This window comes from Onychostruthus taczanowskii, unplaced genomic scaffold, assembly GCF_017590055.1.
Source record: "Onychostruthus taczanowskii isolate IOZ18803 unplaced genomic scaffold, ASM1759005v1 scaffold73, whole genome shotgun sequence".
NCBI lineage: Eukaryota > Metazoa > Chordata > Aves > Passeriformes > Passeridae > Onychostruthus > Onychostruthus taczanowskii.
The window spans coordinates 797,706-811,926 of record NW_024505118.1 but is presented as its reverse complement, the minus strand read 5'-3'; positions in this window follow the sequence as shown (position 1 = coordinate 811,926).

Genomic DNA, 14,221 nt, shown 5'->3' with positions numbered 1-14,221 from the left:
CTTCACAAATCTGTTAGTGGCTTGGGAATTTGGGCTATAAACCAAGTACTTTGAGATAGTAAGCTTTCAGTTGCATAATTAAATGGAATAAATTTTTTCCATCTGAGATCAAAAGGAAAAGGTGCCCGTAAGGTGGATCTTTCTGCAGTTTTTTATCAGCATTGGATTATATCTAAAATGTATTTGTAGTATTTAATCTTCTTTTTTTTCCCTCTTCATACTATTTCTCCATTGAGGACCTTCACAAATTTTTTACTGAAATCTGTACTCTGCAACATCCTTTTCATCAGTGGAATTCTTGAATAAAGAGAAAAAATTTTGAACTTTATATTAAAAAAAGAAGCTTTTAACTAAAAATGGTACAGCAGATTTGAGTCCATTTTTGGGATAGCTTCAAAAATATTAGTAATTTGGAAGCCTACAAGCTGTACTTTACACAAACAGTTCCTGATTGAGCTATTCATAGTGGGAATTCAGATCCTTATTGAAATTCTTACTATTGGTCATCTGGCTTTGTTTGCTGTTTAATGGTTTAATCTTCACACAGTCTCAACAAACAGCTTACTTTAATGAGTTGTGATTGCAGTCACGACAAACATATGCAGAAACCACAACTCAAGCTTACTAATTTGTGGGGGAATACTGTCAGGAAGAGGGGGGTGAGTGAGAGTTTGGATCAGCATTGGATCACTGGATATGGAGCATTGCAGCAGTACATTGAGGCCCTGACTTAGGCTGTCTGTCACTTTGCAAGGCAGCTGCCAATGAGAAAAAGGAGCAGTTCAAGGATGTGAATAACCCAGATCACTTTCACTTTAAAGTTAGGTACAGATCTCATTGTACTGTACATGGGATGCAGCAGGCCATGGGAGAGAAAATTTGAGCTATGACCCCTTCAGTAAATGGTTAAATTCTTGACTGTTTGAAGAGATATCCCAGTTAGTACACAGCTTATTGGGAATTTATAGTACAATGAAGGTGGGGAAAGAGCGAGCAAGATTGTCATGGAGTAAAGCCAAATGGAAAGGGTCAGGAATACACAACCTTGCAGGGGTTGTCATACAATCATATCATGACTATTTGTCATATCCTTGACCTGTAGTGTTTCAGTGGACAAGAAAAATGCATGTGGATAAAGATGAATTCTGTGACTAAAGAATGCAGTGACTGGGCCAAGGCCAGAGAGAGTGAGAATGGAACACAAATATCTGTGATAAATGGATGTTCAAAGATTTGTGATTAAAACTTTGTTCATGCTCTCCTTTTCTAGTCTTCAGTTACTGCATTTCAAACAACATGAACCACAATAAACTGTAGAGGGTTTTGCATGGCAGAAGCTTTAAGCAGATCTTATGTTAATTAGAATAAGCTAGAGTAGCTTCAGATCCTGTAAAGAGCATCATTTTTATGATCAAATTCATGTCAAGGAGATTCACTAACAGCACATTAACTCATTGTAAAAGATCTGATAAAGTTTAGATGAGCTACACAATTGACTATATTTCTGGGAACATTAATTATAATTTAAACTTTAACATGCTTACAAGTGTTACTTTGAGAATAAAGGGGCAATTTAAAATAACAAAACATTAGGTTTTTATGGACTGTGCTTCATTTACACTACCACGTTTTTTAGTTATTGTGGGATTAGGTACTGTAACTTCAATTTATAGCTGGCTGGAAAATTTCTAAGGGTTTTTGCCTACTGAAAATTTGCAGCTGGAGAAAATATTTAGCCATCATTTTCTCAAATCCTGCATTTAAGAAGCTCACTCTCTGCTGTGAAATCTGGAGGGAAATATTTTGGTCTGACTAAAATCTCAACCTGTGGTTTCACAAATCACAGAAAAGTGGAGCTCAGTACCAAACTGGTCTCCAGCATTAGCACATAGAAAGAGTTCTGTTATCTTGAAAGTCCTGGTAAGCTTGGTTTGGGCTTTCTCTCTGAACTGCAGTAGTCATGACACTCTCTTTCTACCTTGGCCTTGCCCTTATCTGTCCTTTCATGTACATGCAGAAACCCTGCCTACTGACTCAGGCAGAAGGAATGGGCAAATATCATCAAACTATAATTTTCAGACCTAGCGCAGTAGATTTGGTAAAGGGGATTTGTGTCCAGTTAACCAAAATCATATATTTTCTGTTTGATTTAAAAAAACTGGATAGTCAATTTTGAAATGCTAGAATATTTTTGTGTGTTTCCAGACATACTCTGTATTTTCACCTTTTCTCTTAAGAGTGACACCCTTTCTCTTTCAGTTTCTGCCCTAATCCACAAAAAAACCCCTCAGAATTTCTTACAGGACAAGAGCAATGATTGAGCAATGATGAAAGTTTCACCTCCAGCTGTTTCACAAATGTTTGAGTAGGCAAAAGGCTTTGAATTCACACATTAAGTTCCAGCTGCCTATATAGTTACCCTTAAGTACCTGTAGTAGTTTTTTTTGGATTCTGAATCTGAAAGGACAAAATTTTGGATTCTCAGCTAGCGTAAACTATTGCTGACTAGAGCCTCCCAGCATTTACACCAGCTCTTTGTTAATTTCACTGATGTTGCCTTCTCATTCACCCTTTACATACACAACCACTTTATTGATATTATGTAATTGCCTGAGCACTTCTGTCAATTTCTCATTTTTTATTTTTAACATTTCTAGAAATAAATATGGACACAGTACATGACTGTCTTGTCTTCCTTCCCTTTCCTTAAAAGCTTTCGTTTATTGCCTATTGTCACATTGTGAATATAGTGTATGAATTTATCATGAGTACCAGAATGTTCCTTACAGCTGCCACTTTAACATTCTGCTCCAGTACCATGTGTCATGAGCCTTTTAAAGGATTAAATTAATGAAAAACATCACTGGACTAATTACTCAGTTCTGAGTGTGTGTGTCTTTGTGCATCTAGGACTTGGGAGGGAGACCTTTTGGAAATACCTACTGTTGGCAAGTCACAAAATTTCCTACTAACACAAGGAATCTTACAAATGTGAGTAACAAGTGAGCATAATGTGGTTTGTACAGTGTGTCACACTCATTTTACATGAGCTTGCTTCCTCTGTCATAGAAACATAGTCCCTATACTATTAACTCTTTTTCTGATGACTAGATCTTTGTGTTTAGGCCGTCTCTTAAAGGAAAGTACTGCAGTGAAAGTCTTAGTTGTGATCTCTTGGAATATTAAGGTAGATATTACAGCTCTGTGGTAACAAACATACTGGCTTTGGTAAAGAGCACAGAACCACTGGAAAGAAACAGAGCTGGCAGTGTGGTCACCAGGATATAGTTCCATATGTGTCCTTATTTGGAGACCTCATTTCCTTCCTGCGCTTGAATCAGCAGGTAGAGAGATCCATGAAAGTAAACCATGAATACTGGGACAGAAATGAAGTTGAAGCTCCAAGGTTTGGCTCCTATCTAAGGCCAAACACAGAACCCTGCCTTGTTTCTCTATTTTGCCTAAATGTTGTTTTGCCCGTTTTTCCTCTACTTGTATTTTGAACATCAAGCTGAGCACATTAGTAGCAGGATACATTGCATTCTTAAACTGCATCACAGTTACTGGGATCCAAGCCCCAGGCTCTGCAGTGGCCACCTAGGATTTGCATATTGCTAAAAGAGCATATTGACCAATGGAGTTTAAATAACATGGCTATTGGAGTACAGTGTATGCATTTCCTAATTAATTTCTGACAAAACTGAACCCCAAACAGCACTGAAATACTGAATTCTTATGAACACTGTGTTGAGCTGCAATGGAAGACACATATTTAAATATTCAGAGAAATATAAGGAGCTTTCTTGGAAAATACATTGACTATAGTAGCTAAACCCTGCTGTGAAACACAAAATATGTAACATATTAAAGCAATACTTGCCATTTGAAGGGTTGTGATCTACAAAATTGTGAATGATTACTGCAGCTGAAGTTGCTTTAGAGCTTTAATGCAGGTTTTGGCATAGGGTTCTGGAAGAGGTTACTGGGAGGTTTTAGCTTCAGGTGCTTACACTAGCCCTCTGCAGGAGACTGCCAACACCACAGTGTGCTCATGCATAACTCATGCATAACTCAGACAACTTAAAAATGAGGTATACAACCTCAGATGCCAAAGCATGAGATGACATCATTGAGATATATTCATGTATTTTTTCCTATTATTGTTGTTCTCCAAAGAAGACTGCTCAGTAAAATAATGTTAAAAATTGCAACAGCATTATTTCCTAAAGCTCAGCTCTTAAATCCATCCTTAGTTTCATTTTAGTTACAACTCCCTGGCTTTCTTTATAACACAGTCTGAAGAACTGAGATGCTGAGTCTGTGAGATGACAAACTGGGGAAGTGCTCCAATAAGATGGTTTCTTTAAGTATTCTAGGTTATATTTGTAGATGCACTTTTTTGTTTCTGTAAAAAAAGGCTGAGTTTTTGTTTTGGTTGTTTGTTATAAAATATAAAAAGGATGGTTGACTTGTCAGCACAACACTGGGAAAGCATTTAGGTCTTTTAGTGACCTCAGGACCACGTTTGGGTGACTAAGAGCCGCATTGCTATGAATTTACTGTAGATACACATTTCTTGACTGGTGTAAACTACAAGAATATATCTGATTAGAGGAAAATGTTATCATTTCTGGAGAGCTGAAAGTCCAACTGATGTTTTATTTGCATGTGCCAGTCAGCAGAATAAGGAGAGTGTCCATTTTCCATCTGATCTACTTGGGTCCAAATGTTGTGCCTGCTGCATCCTTTGTTAAAATTGTGCTAGGGAATTGAAAGGGAGGATGGGCCTGAGACCATTACTCAAAGAATTTCTAGTGATGCCTGTTATGTCATTAAGTACCAGTGCTTTGGAGAAATCAGGTTTTCCTCTTCTACTTTGTAAGATTAGAATTGGTAGAAGTCAAATAGGTGGCTTGCATCATACCTTTTACTATTTGACTAAACTACTGTCTGTAATAAAATTCAGCTTCAAGTATGACTCATGGTTTGTAGAAGAATGATGAACTTTAGTAACCACTGTAATAAGCCTCCTACTTTTCATGACCACAGGTGTACATATATAGGTTAGACTTCCTGTCCCTTAGCCAGGAACCTGAGCTTGTATCAATATTGTATGGATGATGTGGGCCTGAAAAGATTTATGTCTTTCCTCACTTTTACTTTTATGATTTTGCTGAATATATTTAGAAAGACATGCTCTTCATTTAAGGAAATGAAGCAGCAGCTGTTGCTTGGAATGAAAATTTTGTTCAACTGAGGCCAAAGCAACATCCTAAAATAGTGTAATTCCTTCAACTGTTGATACAAGAGTAACCTTTGGAAGCTGATAACACAGTTTTGTGATTTCCAGTGGATTTTAGTGTTACACATTTTTTTGCTGTGCCAAAACCTGATAGCAGACACTCTGGATCAGTGAAGCTGGCAGAAAATGGTGAGTGGTTGACTGGTGCCAAGATAGAACAACTGTAGGATAAAAACCCACCACTGAAATCTGTGCTTTTGGGGAGTAATTTGCTTAAACAGCTCATACTTCTGTCAGCAAAACTCTCAAGAATGTTTATCCTGCATCAACATAAATGTTGATAACCAAGGACTTCAGGAAAAATTTACAGAAATGACAGTGTTGTCCAACTAAATTATTAAACATCATATTACTTTCACATATGAATCCCAATCAGCTTCTGTTCTTATGTGCCTAGGAATTACTTGGCATTGATTTCAGGAAAAATAATTCTTTGTGAGAAGGTGACAAATGTGATTTTGAAATCCAGACTTCTGAAAAATTAGTGACTTTATTTCCTGTAATTTGATTAAGGGGAAAAATAGTGTTACTGAAAACATTTTACATTAGAATGAATTGAAAGTAAAGGGAACAGGATAGCACTACAGCACTAATGAGGGAGGAGGATGGGTCTGGGCCTGAGCTGGGGACATCCTATCCATTCTTCATTACGTGAGCCAGATAGTGCTCTGCTGGAGGCGTGTGCCATGGAGTCTCCTTGTAAATCCCTGGCAGCTGTAAATAAAAGGAGAGAGAGAATTAAAATGTCTAATGGTTACTGCTCAATATTTTCCCAGCTCATTTTTCCAAGAACAAGACTTAGGACATGCATGTGGGATGAGCTGCTTTTCTGGGAGCAAGGGGGAGAGAGGGAGGGGTTAAGTTACTCCTTTGTGTGTTATGCACTGCTGAGGTATGGGAGTAGGGAAGAGAAATGACATCTGGTGCTGATCTCAAACACCCACGCAACGAGAGGAATAGATCATCACTCCATCCTTAATTCCTGTTTACTAGGAATCCCAGTTCTTTTCTGGAATTGTGTCACTATGCAGAATAAATCAGTATGCAAGCCAGGTTGTTTTACTTACAGGACTCTTTTTTAATACAAAAAGAGAAGAAGCTAAAATCATGGTGGTTTTAATATAATTTAAACATTTGGAAGAAAATAAAAGTTGAAACCCATTGTCCTTGAGTGACACCTCATCTTTTTATCACATGCTTAGCTCTCTTCATGTATTAAGATCCAGAAGATAATTTGTCTATACTGGCCATTGTTTCTTTATTCTTACTACATAATTTAGAATTTTCTCTATGGAAATCTGTGGGGATTAGCTATTAAGTGCTCTTTGAAGTCTTGGTCTCTAGGTGAATGGTTTTGAAAATGGCAGGCTTTCCAGTATATTTCTAAGCAAAATGAGAACAACTGTATTTTCACCTCTGAATCTTTCACAACCAAAGACTGTAACTTGAGGCGTTTCACTTGCCTGGTCTTGTTGACAACCTAATGTTTTCAAGTGTAGTTGAGCAGGTAGGAAAGACTGCTGATCTACCTTGCATTACTTGCTTGAGGTTTAGTTTGCTTCTGCTGGTTTAGGGCATTATGGGGAAGGGTCTTAGGTGTTCTCAGCCATCTGGAGCTGGAGATCCTTGTGCTCAGAAACGTAGACCAGTGCCCTTTTACCCCGTTTATTCTCGCTGGGCATTTGTCTAGTTGTTTTTCTTTGTCTCAGCAGGCTAACCTGCATTTTTTCAGTTGAATTTCATTCTCCTTTTTTTCAGACTTCTCTTTTGCCTTTTTTTTTCAGGATCATTTTGAATTCTATTTGTATTCTCCAGCACACTGGCAATCTTTCCCAGCTTGATGTACCTGCAAAATTAATAATCTTTTTGTCTTTTCATCACCCAGTTTATTAAGGAAAGCATCAAATAGTCCTGTACTTAGGATAGGCCCCTGTGGAATCTTGTGGTGGGTATGCCAAAGATGGTTTCAGAATCAGTTCCCATAATGAACTATACATATTGGCTAATAAACCTTTTAAAATTACTTTTTATATTGCTTTGGGAGCTCTAATGTGTGGTTTCCTCATAAATTTTGTGGCATAATGTATTACCTTAACAATTAGTTCTTGAGTTTGTTTGACTGAAGAAGTTTACTTGGGTTTTTATTTCTTCTAAGAATACAACTAGCTGTAAGAGTGATTGCAAGGCCCTTTTGGTCATAGGGCACTGTAAGTGAAGGGAAGGCTTGAAGAAACATGCTGCTAGATGCAAGAATGACAATGAAATCAGAAAATCCCCTAATATCTGCTGTTATACATGCTGCATTCCAGAGGGTAAGAAGATTAGGCTGATTTATGCTCACCTGGTTCTACAGGCTGATCATGATAAAAATCTTTCTGACCCTTCTTGACTAGCTTGTATGTGGCCTGAACTTGGAATAGCTGGTAAACAGAGGGATCTTCCTCTTACCTTTGCAGGGGTTAAATTCTAATGTGTTTTCTTCAGTAGTTGTTGTGGCTAAAAATATATGCTATTTTCTATTTTTTTTCTATTTTATTGCTGTGTGTAGAGAAACTCAAGGGAATACGTTGTCGGGGCCTCAGAGATGAGAAAATAGTCACTTTGCAGAACTCATGTAAGGGCCACGTTATTTATCACCAGAAGTCGTGCAGATGCTGTAAAAGGAGACAGACTATATTCTTAAAGATAGAGGACATCTGATGCAGTAAGTTCACCCCATACTTTGCCATACAGGGTCACTGTTTAGGGCCTGAAAGGAGCACTGAAGATTTTATCTATTAAGCTGGGCTTGATGCCATGTGACTGTCAATAATACCTGGAACTAGGCTGGTTGCTTCCAACCACCCTGGGTGTGTACATGGTACTTTATTAATTTTTCCATTTTCTGGGTTTCCAGAGTAGTCCACACTGCTCTGGTAATCAGTATCACACCCTTTCTCATACATGCTGACACTCTTCCATCAGTTCAGACAAAGGCAGGCTTCAAAGTTCAACTTTACTTGCTGCTAACATCTCACTTCTTAACTGAAAGCTGATATTTTGGCACACTCACAAGTTTGGTACCCTGGGTGTTGTCCTAAGCACAAGTCTGAAGAGATGCTGGAAAAGCAAAGATTTTGTTTTTTCTTTATTTTTTAGTATGGAATCAAGGTGCAGAACGGGCTCTGTGTGTGGATTCAGCCACGTTCCAGTCTCAGCCTCAAAAGATACAAAAGGGTGCTAACTCTGCATTTTATTACAAGTCCTGCATCCCCTGTTAGTGAGAATTGGTATCTGCTGTCTATCTGCAAGTGGTGTCCTTAAGAACAAGAGAGGTTCTATTAACCTCGTCCAAGCTGGTAGGACTTTGCAAGAAGCCTTGCATAGATTTGGATGGGTTGAGAGAAAGAATTGTGATGTGCTTGAAGCAAACAGCAAGCCTTCTGAGCATATGAAGTCATGCAGCCCACAACAGATGTGCTCACAGGCTCAAGCACTTTGCATTTCATGGATCATTGTCCTTAGTGCGCCCTAAGTCCTGCTAAGCCAAACTCAGTTGACTTTGCAGGCCTTGTCTTGATGATGAAATTCCCTGTTGCCCCTAGACTCTAAAGAGGATTTAGCTGCCAAAATCATTACAGGATATCAAACAAGCAACAGTCTCTCATGATTGCATGCCGTTTTGTTTCTTTTTAAATTGACCTGTGTCTGTATCACATTTATGCTTAATAAGTGCCTTAATAAATAAGTATTTGGTATGAAGATCTTTCTAACAAGAAGCAACTCTGGCACCAACAGTAGAAAAGCACAAGTACAGGCATAATGATACATTCCTTCATTTGAAAAATGTCCTCCTGTGTGCAGTTTAAGACTGGCACTTAGTGAAGGCAGTTTCCATAGCTGTGGACCACCATGGCTATAAGGGAAATTTAGTACCTCTAATTAGAGAAAATACTGCCTTTCTCTGCAAGCCTGTCCTTAGTAATTGAAGAATAATGTGTTAAACCATTATGGTCATTAAATATATGAAGAGGAGGGTACACTTATTTCAGTTTGCCTTTTAAAAAATGGCTCATTAATAATTTAAAACCCTTTGCTTCAGGGTTTTTAAACACCTAACTAAAAATTAGACTCCTAATTACATGTTAATAGTACAGTGGCAAAATGGGAGGGAAGAAGAGAATCATAATTACTCATTCTCTCTGGTCTTATTTCAGCAAGTAATTTAAACACGTGGTTTAAAGCCTTCAGCAGTCAGAGAAGAAAAGAACTACAGGCACTCAGTAGCATAAAGAAGGCAGCCACAGGAAAAATGAAACTGCAGTGTGCAAATGCTGTTCTATAGTGCTTGCTGTCAGAAATGTCTAAAGGGTTGAGGTTCTGTTTCAAGAGAGACTTTGGAATGAAACCAAAATTAGACAGAATTGTCTTTTCCAATGCAAAATTGAAATAAGCATCGTATTCTCTGTAAGTACAGAGATTCCTTGTCAACAGAGTCACAATAGTTCATTTTGAAAGGTGCCAGGAGAAGGCTGTCTGGTGCAGCAGCCTACTTCCATCATAGATATCCATATGTGCTTTTTGGAAGAGCTTTTTGTTCCTGAGATTTGGTCCTGGATAAATGTACTGAATTGTCTGAGATGTATATATCTTAGACAGATTGACAGATACTAGTAGAAAGGATTCATGCTTTTTAAGTAGATTTCCTAATGCAGTATTCTTTTCTATGAAAGAGTGACAGCTTTTGGTGTTATGTTTCTAATGAATGATGTATGTACTGACTACTGGTGGAGCAGTTTACTGCTTTGACTCACTCCTGGTGGCAAAAATATAGCATTTTAACAGCTTGTAAAGAGCTAGAGAAACTTTTAAATGGGCTTAGACTAACTGGCATCACCAACATTTTTTCTATCATTAATGTTTGTATTTCTGCTCAGTTTTCTTAATTGTATCCAGATGGCCAAAAGGAAAAAAAAAGAATTCTAAGATCAAATATAGTAGAAAATAAGAGCACACCATTTTTCAGCTTCTCTTCTTACATGTTGTTTTTCTATTTGTATAAGTACCAGATCATGTTAATGATGCCTTAGCATAGAGTGAAGAATAATACAGACCTGTGTTGTATCTGCATGTGGTTAGTTGCTTAATGACTGTCAACTGACAGCTCACCTTATAGCTGCTGAAAAATATTGCAGGTTTTACAGGCTTTAGAATTTGAATGGATGAATCTGTGATTGAATCAGGGTTGCCACTCTGTCATTTGTCACAGAAACCAGCAAGTCTCAGCTCCCTACTTTAAGAGACATATTTTCTTACTATTGTTCATGAACCCTAGATGAAGTGATTGAATTCTTTGGCTACTTTCAGAAATCCAAATCTTTAGCTTTTTCACTCTTCAAGCAAAATGACAATATGTTCTATATTGTCCTATAGCAACAAAATGTTTGTAGGCTTGTACTCTTTTTCATGTGAAAGAGAGAACCTAGCATCAGATTCTCGATTTGCTTGATTCATTTTGTAAGGTTACCCCTTTTGGTCTCCAAAGAGTTGAAAATTTTCCCTGGCTTGTGCAGTTTGTGATTACCTTGTTCCACCTTTATGGCATGTTCTGCTTTCAACAACATTAAAAGCAGAATACCATCATTTTCTGTAATTCACAGAGGTATTGGCAGATTAAAGCTTTCAGCCATACAAGCAAAGCCTCATTTTACTGCCACAAAGATAAAGATCCTCTTGCAATTGAGGCTATCACAAAAAAATAAATAGAAGAGGTGAAACAGAGAGCAAGACTTGCTTCTCTCCCCTTGAGGGTGGCATAGTGAAGCTGCTAAAATGGTGGTGGAGGGAGAAAAACTCATTTCCCCAGCAGTGTACGTTGCCTCATGCACAGACTGTTCTTGGTGGCACAGCACCCACAAGTTTGGTGTTTTGTATAAGCAAAGGCCATGGAAACATGACCATGTCTCAGTCCACAACTGAGGTTTATAAACCTGGCACAGTCTATTTCATCAGTTCGAGGTCAGATCTTGCTTGTAAATTGGGTAAATGCCTCTATCACTGGGAATGTTGGGACCAAGGCTGTAACTAAAATCAAGAGCCTTTTTCTTTGTCTGTGTGTTGGTTTTGATTTTGGTAGGGGCTTTTGTTTTGTTTTGGATTTGTTGTTTCGTTTGGTTTGCTTTAGTTTTCCCCTTGTCTTCCAAAAGATACTGTTGTTATTTAAGCCTCGTTCGCTGTTCTTTGTGGACATTGACTTCCATGGGTTTGGGCCTGTGTCTGCCATGGTGTGGGGCTGAAATGGGGCCTGAGTCAGAGCCGTCAGTAATGTACAGAGATTGTCTTTGCCAGCTGTTTCCTCCGTGCTGCAGGTCTGGGTGAGCAGGGATGTGCAATGTGCCACATGCTCCCCTTGAGGACAAGGCGTGCCGATAATGCCATGTGCCTTCCAGGGCCGCTTCATCCTCTCCTCAGTATGGCAGTAAGGCAGTGTCTGAGCAGCAATTGCTAAGTAATTCTGAGAGACACAAAGCAGCTGGACTGGATCCCAAGTCTTACTTAGTGAACGCACAGCGAAACTGCTCAAAGGATTTCTAGACACTGCATGTGATTAATCATGATGTGCTGTTTTAAGATTTTTCCAGTTTAAGGTAAATAAAATGAAAAAGGCTTTTCCAGAGGAAGCAAAGTAGTCCTATATCCATATTGAATTCGGTCAAATAAGTGCAGATCCTGGTTTTAATATCTTTAATTTTCTCTTCAATTTGTGACAAGGGAGAGGACCAGTCAGGAGAGTTAATAGTTACTGAAGACAAGTTATTGCTTTTCTTCATGTTTCTTCCCTTTCTTGGTTAGCCACACTGAGCTGAGACTTTCTTACACACTGTGTGCACTTGCATAACAAAAAAGAAGTTCACCAAAAAGATACACTGTAATTTTGGGAAATAAGTGGAAAAACTGTTCAATGAGAAAAGAAAATGCTCTCCACATAAAGTTATCTAACACAGAAAAAAAAAATTATAACCTAATTTTATACATACATTTATCTGTAGTTTTTACTGGCCTATCTTTACAAAGGCCTGGATCTGCCAAAAATTGAGGCACATGCTGAATACTTACCTTTACTGGCATGAAGACAGCAGAAGTAAATGTAAGCCAAAAAGAAGAAAATCTTTTTTCTCAAGATTCAAAGGAGCTTTGACCATGACTTTCACTAAAATGATAGAAGGACCTGATTTTTTTTTTCTCCTGTGGTTTCTAGAGTAATTTTTACCTCTACAGCTTTGAAAGCACTGTACCAAAATGAATATGAATAAATGGAGTAGTCTTAGAGATGGGGGAAAGCAGGAGCACATAGATGAGTTAAGGCTTGCCCCATCTTAGCCAGTCAATACCAGAGCAGAGAACTGAACTCAGGTGTCGTGATTTCAACTCGGAATGTATCATACTGTCTCTGGTGAAACCCTTAAACTAATCTGTGGCTTTGCCAAGAGAATAAATAGTTGCTTCACTAGTGTTTACCCTTCTGTAAACGGCCTAAGTAACGGGGAATTCTTGCTATGAAGAACTTAAAGATAGACAAAATTATAGGTAGAGACCCTACCTATAATGGATGTAACTTAACTTTTAGGGTGTGGAAATTTGGGAAGTTTTTATAGGAATTAGAACTGTAGTATGTTTGTATTTGCAATGGTATTTACAAGTCACTTCAAGGAATTTGTAGAAGTGATATGGAGAACTGTGAGTTAAAACTGAGGACAAACAGCTACAGAAAGTCTCTAAATATTCTCCTTTTAATCCTTAATTACTATTGGAAGTAGGGATGCAGACAACCTATTTTCAAACAGTTCCAATTATTTACATATCTCTGATTAACCTTTACTATAACAAGTATTTATGTATTTAGAATTTTATGATCACACCAAAAAAGTTAAGTGATTAACAATGATATACAGTTGTTAAATTATAGTCCTGTCATTTCTGTAGTGAAATCCAGTTTCTCCATCCTGTGTCGGTTGTGCAATGGGGTCTTGAGTCTGGTAAATCTCCAAAGAGCTCACTCCAGAAAAGAGAGGCTGCCCAATGTCCTGTGGCAGGCTGTAGGCAAGCCATGGTTGAAAAGCAGCATGAATGTGCTACAGCACTCAACAGCCTGCTCTAGGAGAAACTAGGTTGGAATGGAAACCCTTCCAGTCATCTGAATGCATGTAGGAACTTCTGCTGACCAGTGGCCCCCCAGCTCAGCTAAGACTAACGTGTATGTCAGTGATATGCTAAGGGGTTATACATGAAGAAATAGGCTTTGTCTAATATATGAAACAGAAAGGGAGAGAGGGAATTTAGAAAAATGCTAAGCTCTGTTCTCTCCTCAACCAGAGGGCGAAATGCAACGAACCAACTTCAGTTCTTGCAACAGCAACACTTGAGACATCCACAGTTTTTTATTCATTTATCTCTTCTGCTTCTGAAATAACTTTAACCAAATAAAAACCCACCCAAAAATTAAGTCTCTCTTGGGCATAGAAGAGTAGGCCTTTGCGTGCTTCATGAATGTGTCTTTATAGAAGTTACCAGTGACTCTGCTGAATACTAACAGACATGATAGTATTGAAAGTAACATTGTCAAGAACCATTAGGCATGTGAAGCAGCAATATTGTAAGGTCTTTGGATTTTTGTGCTGGTTTGAATGAAGCCTCAGGTCTCAAAACTGTTTTCATAATCTGACAATCTGTTGCACTTTTGAGAAATTGATATTCCAGTCCACAGGTGAAGTAGAGACAAAAGTTTCTCCCATTCTCCAGCATCCAAAGGCTAAAAGGAAAACAAGAATGTGAAAGTAATGATTTAGAACTCCAGTGGAATAACTTGAGTGTATGGTTTTGGCAATATTGAAACAGTCTTACAGGAAGATGACATTGCATCTGAATACAGGGAATTCCACC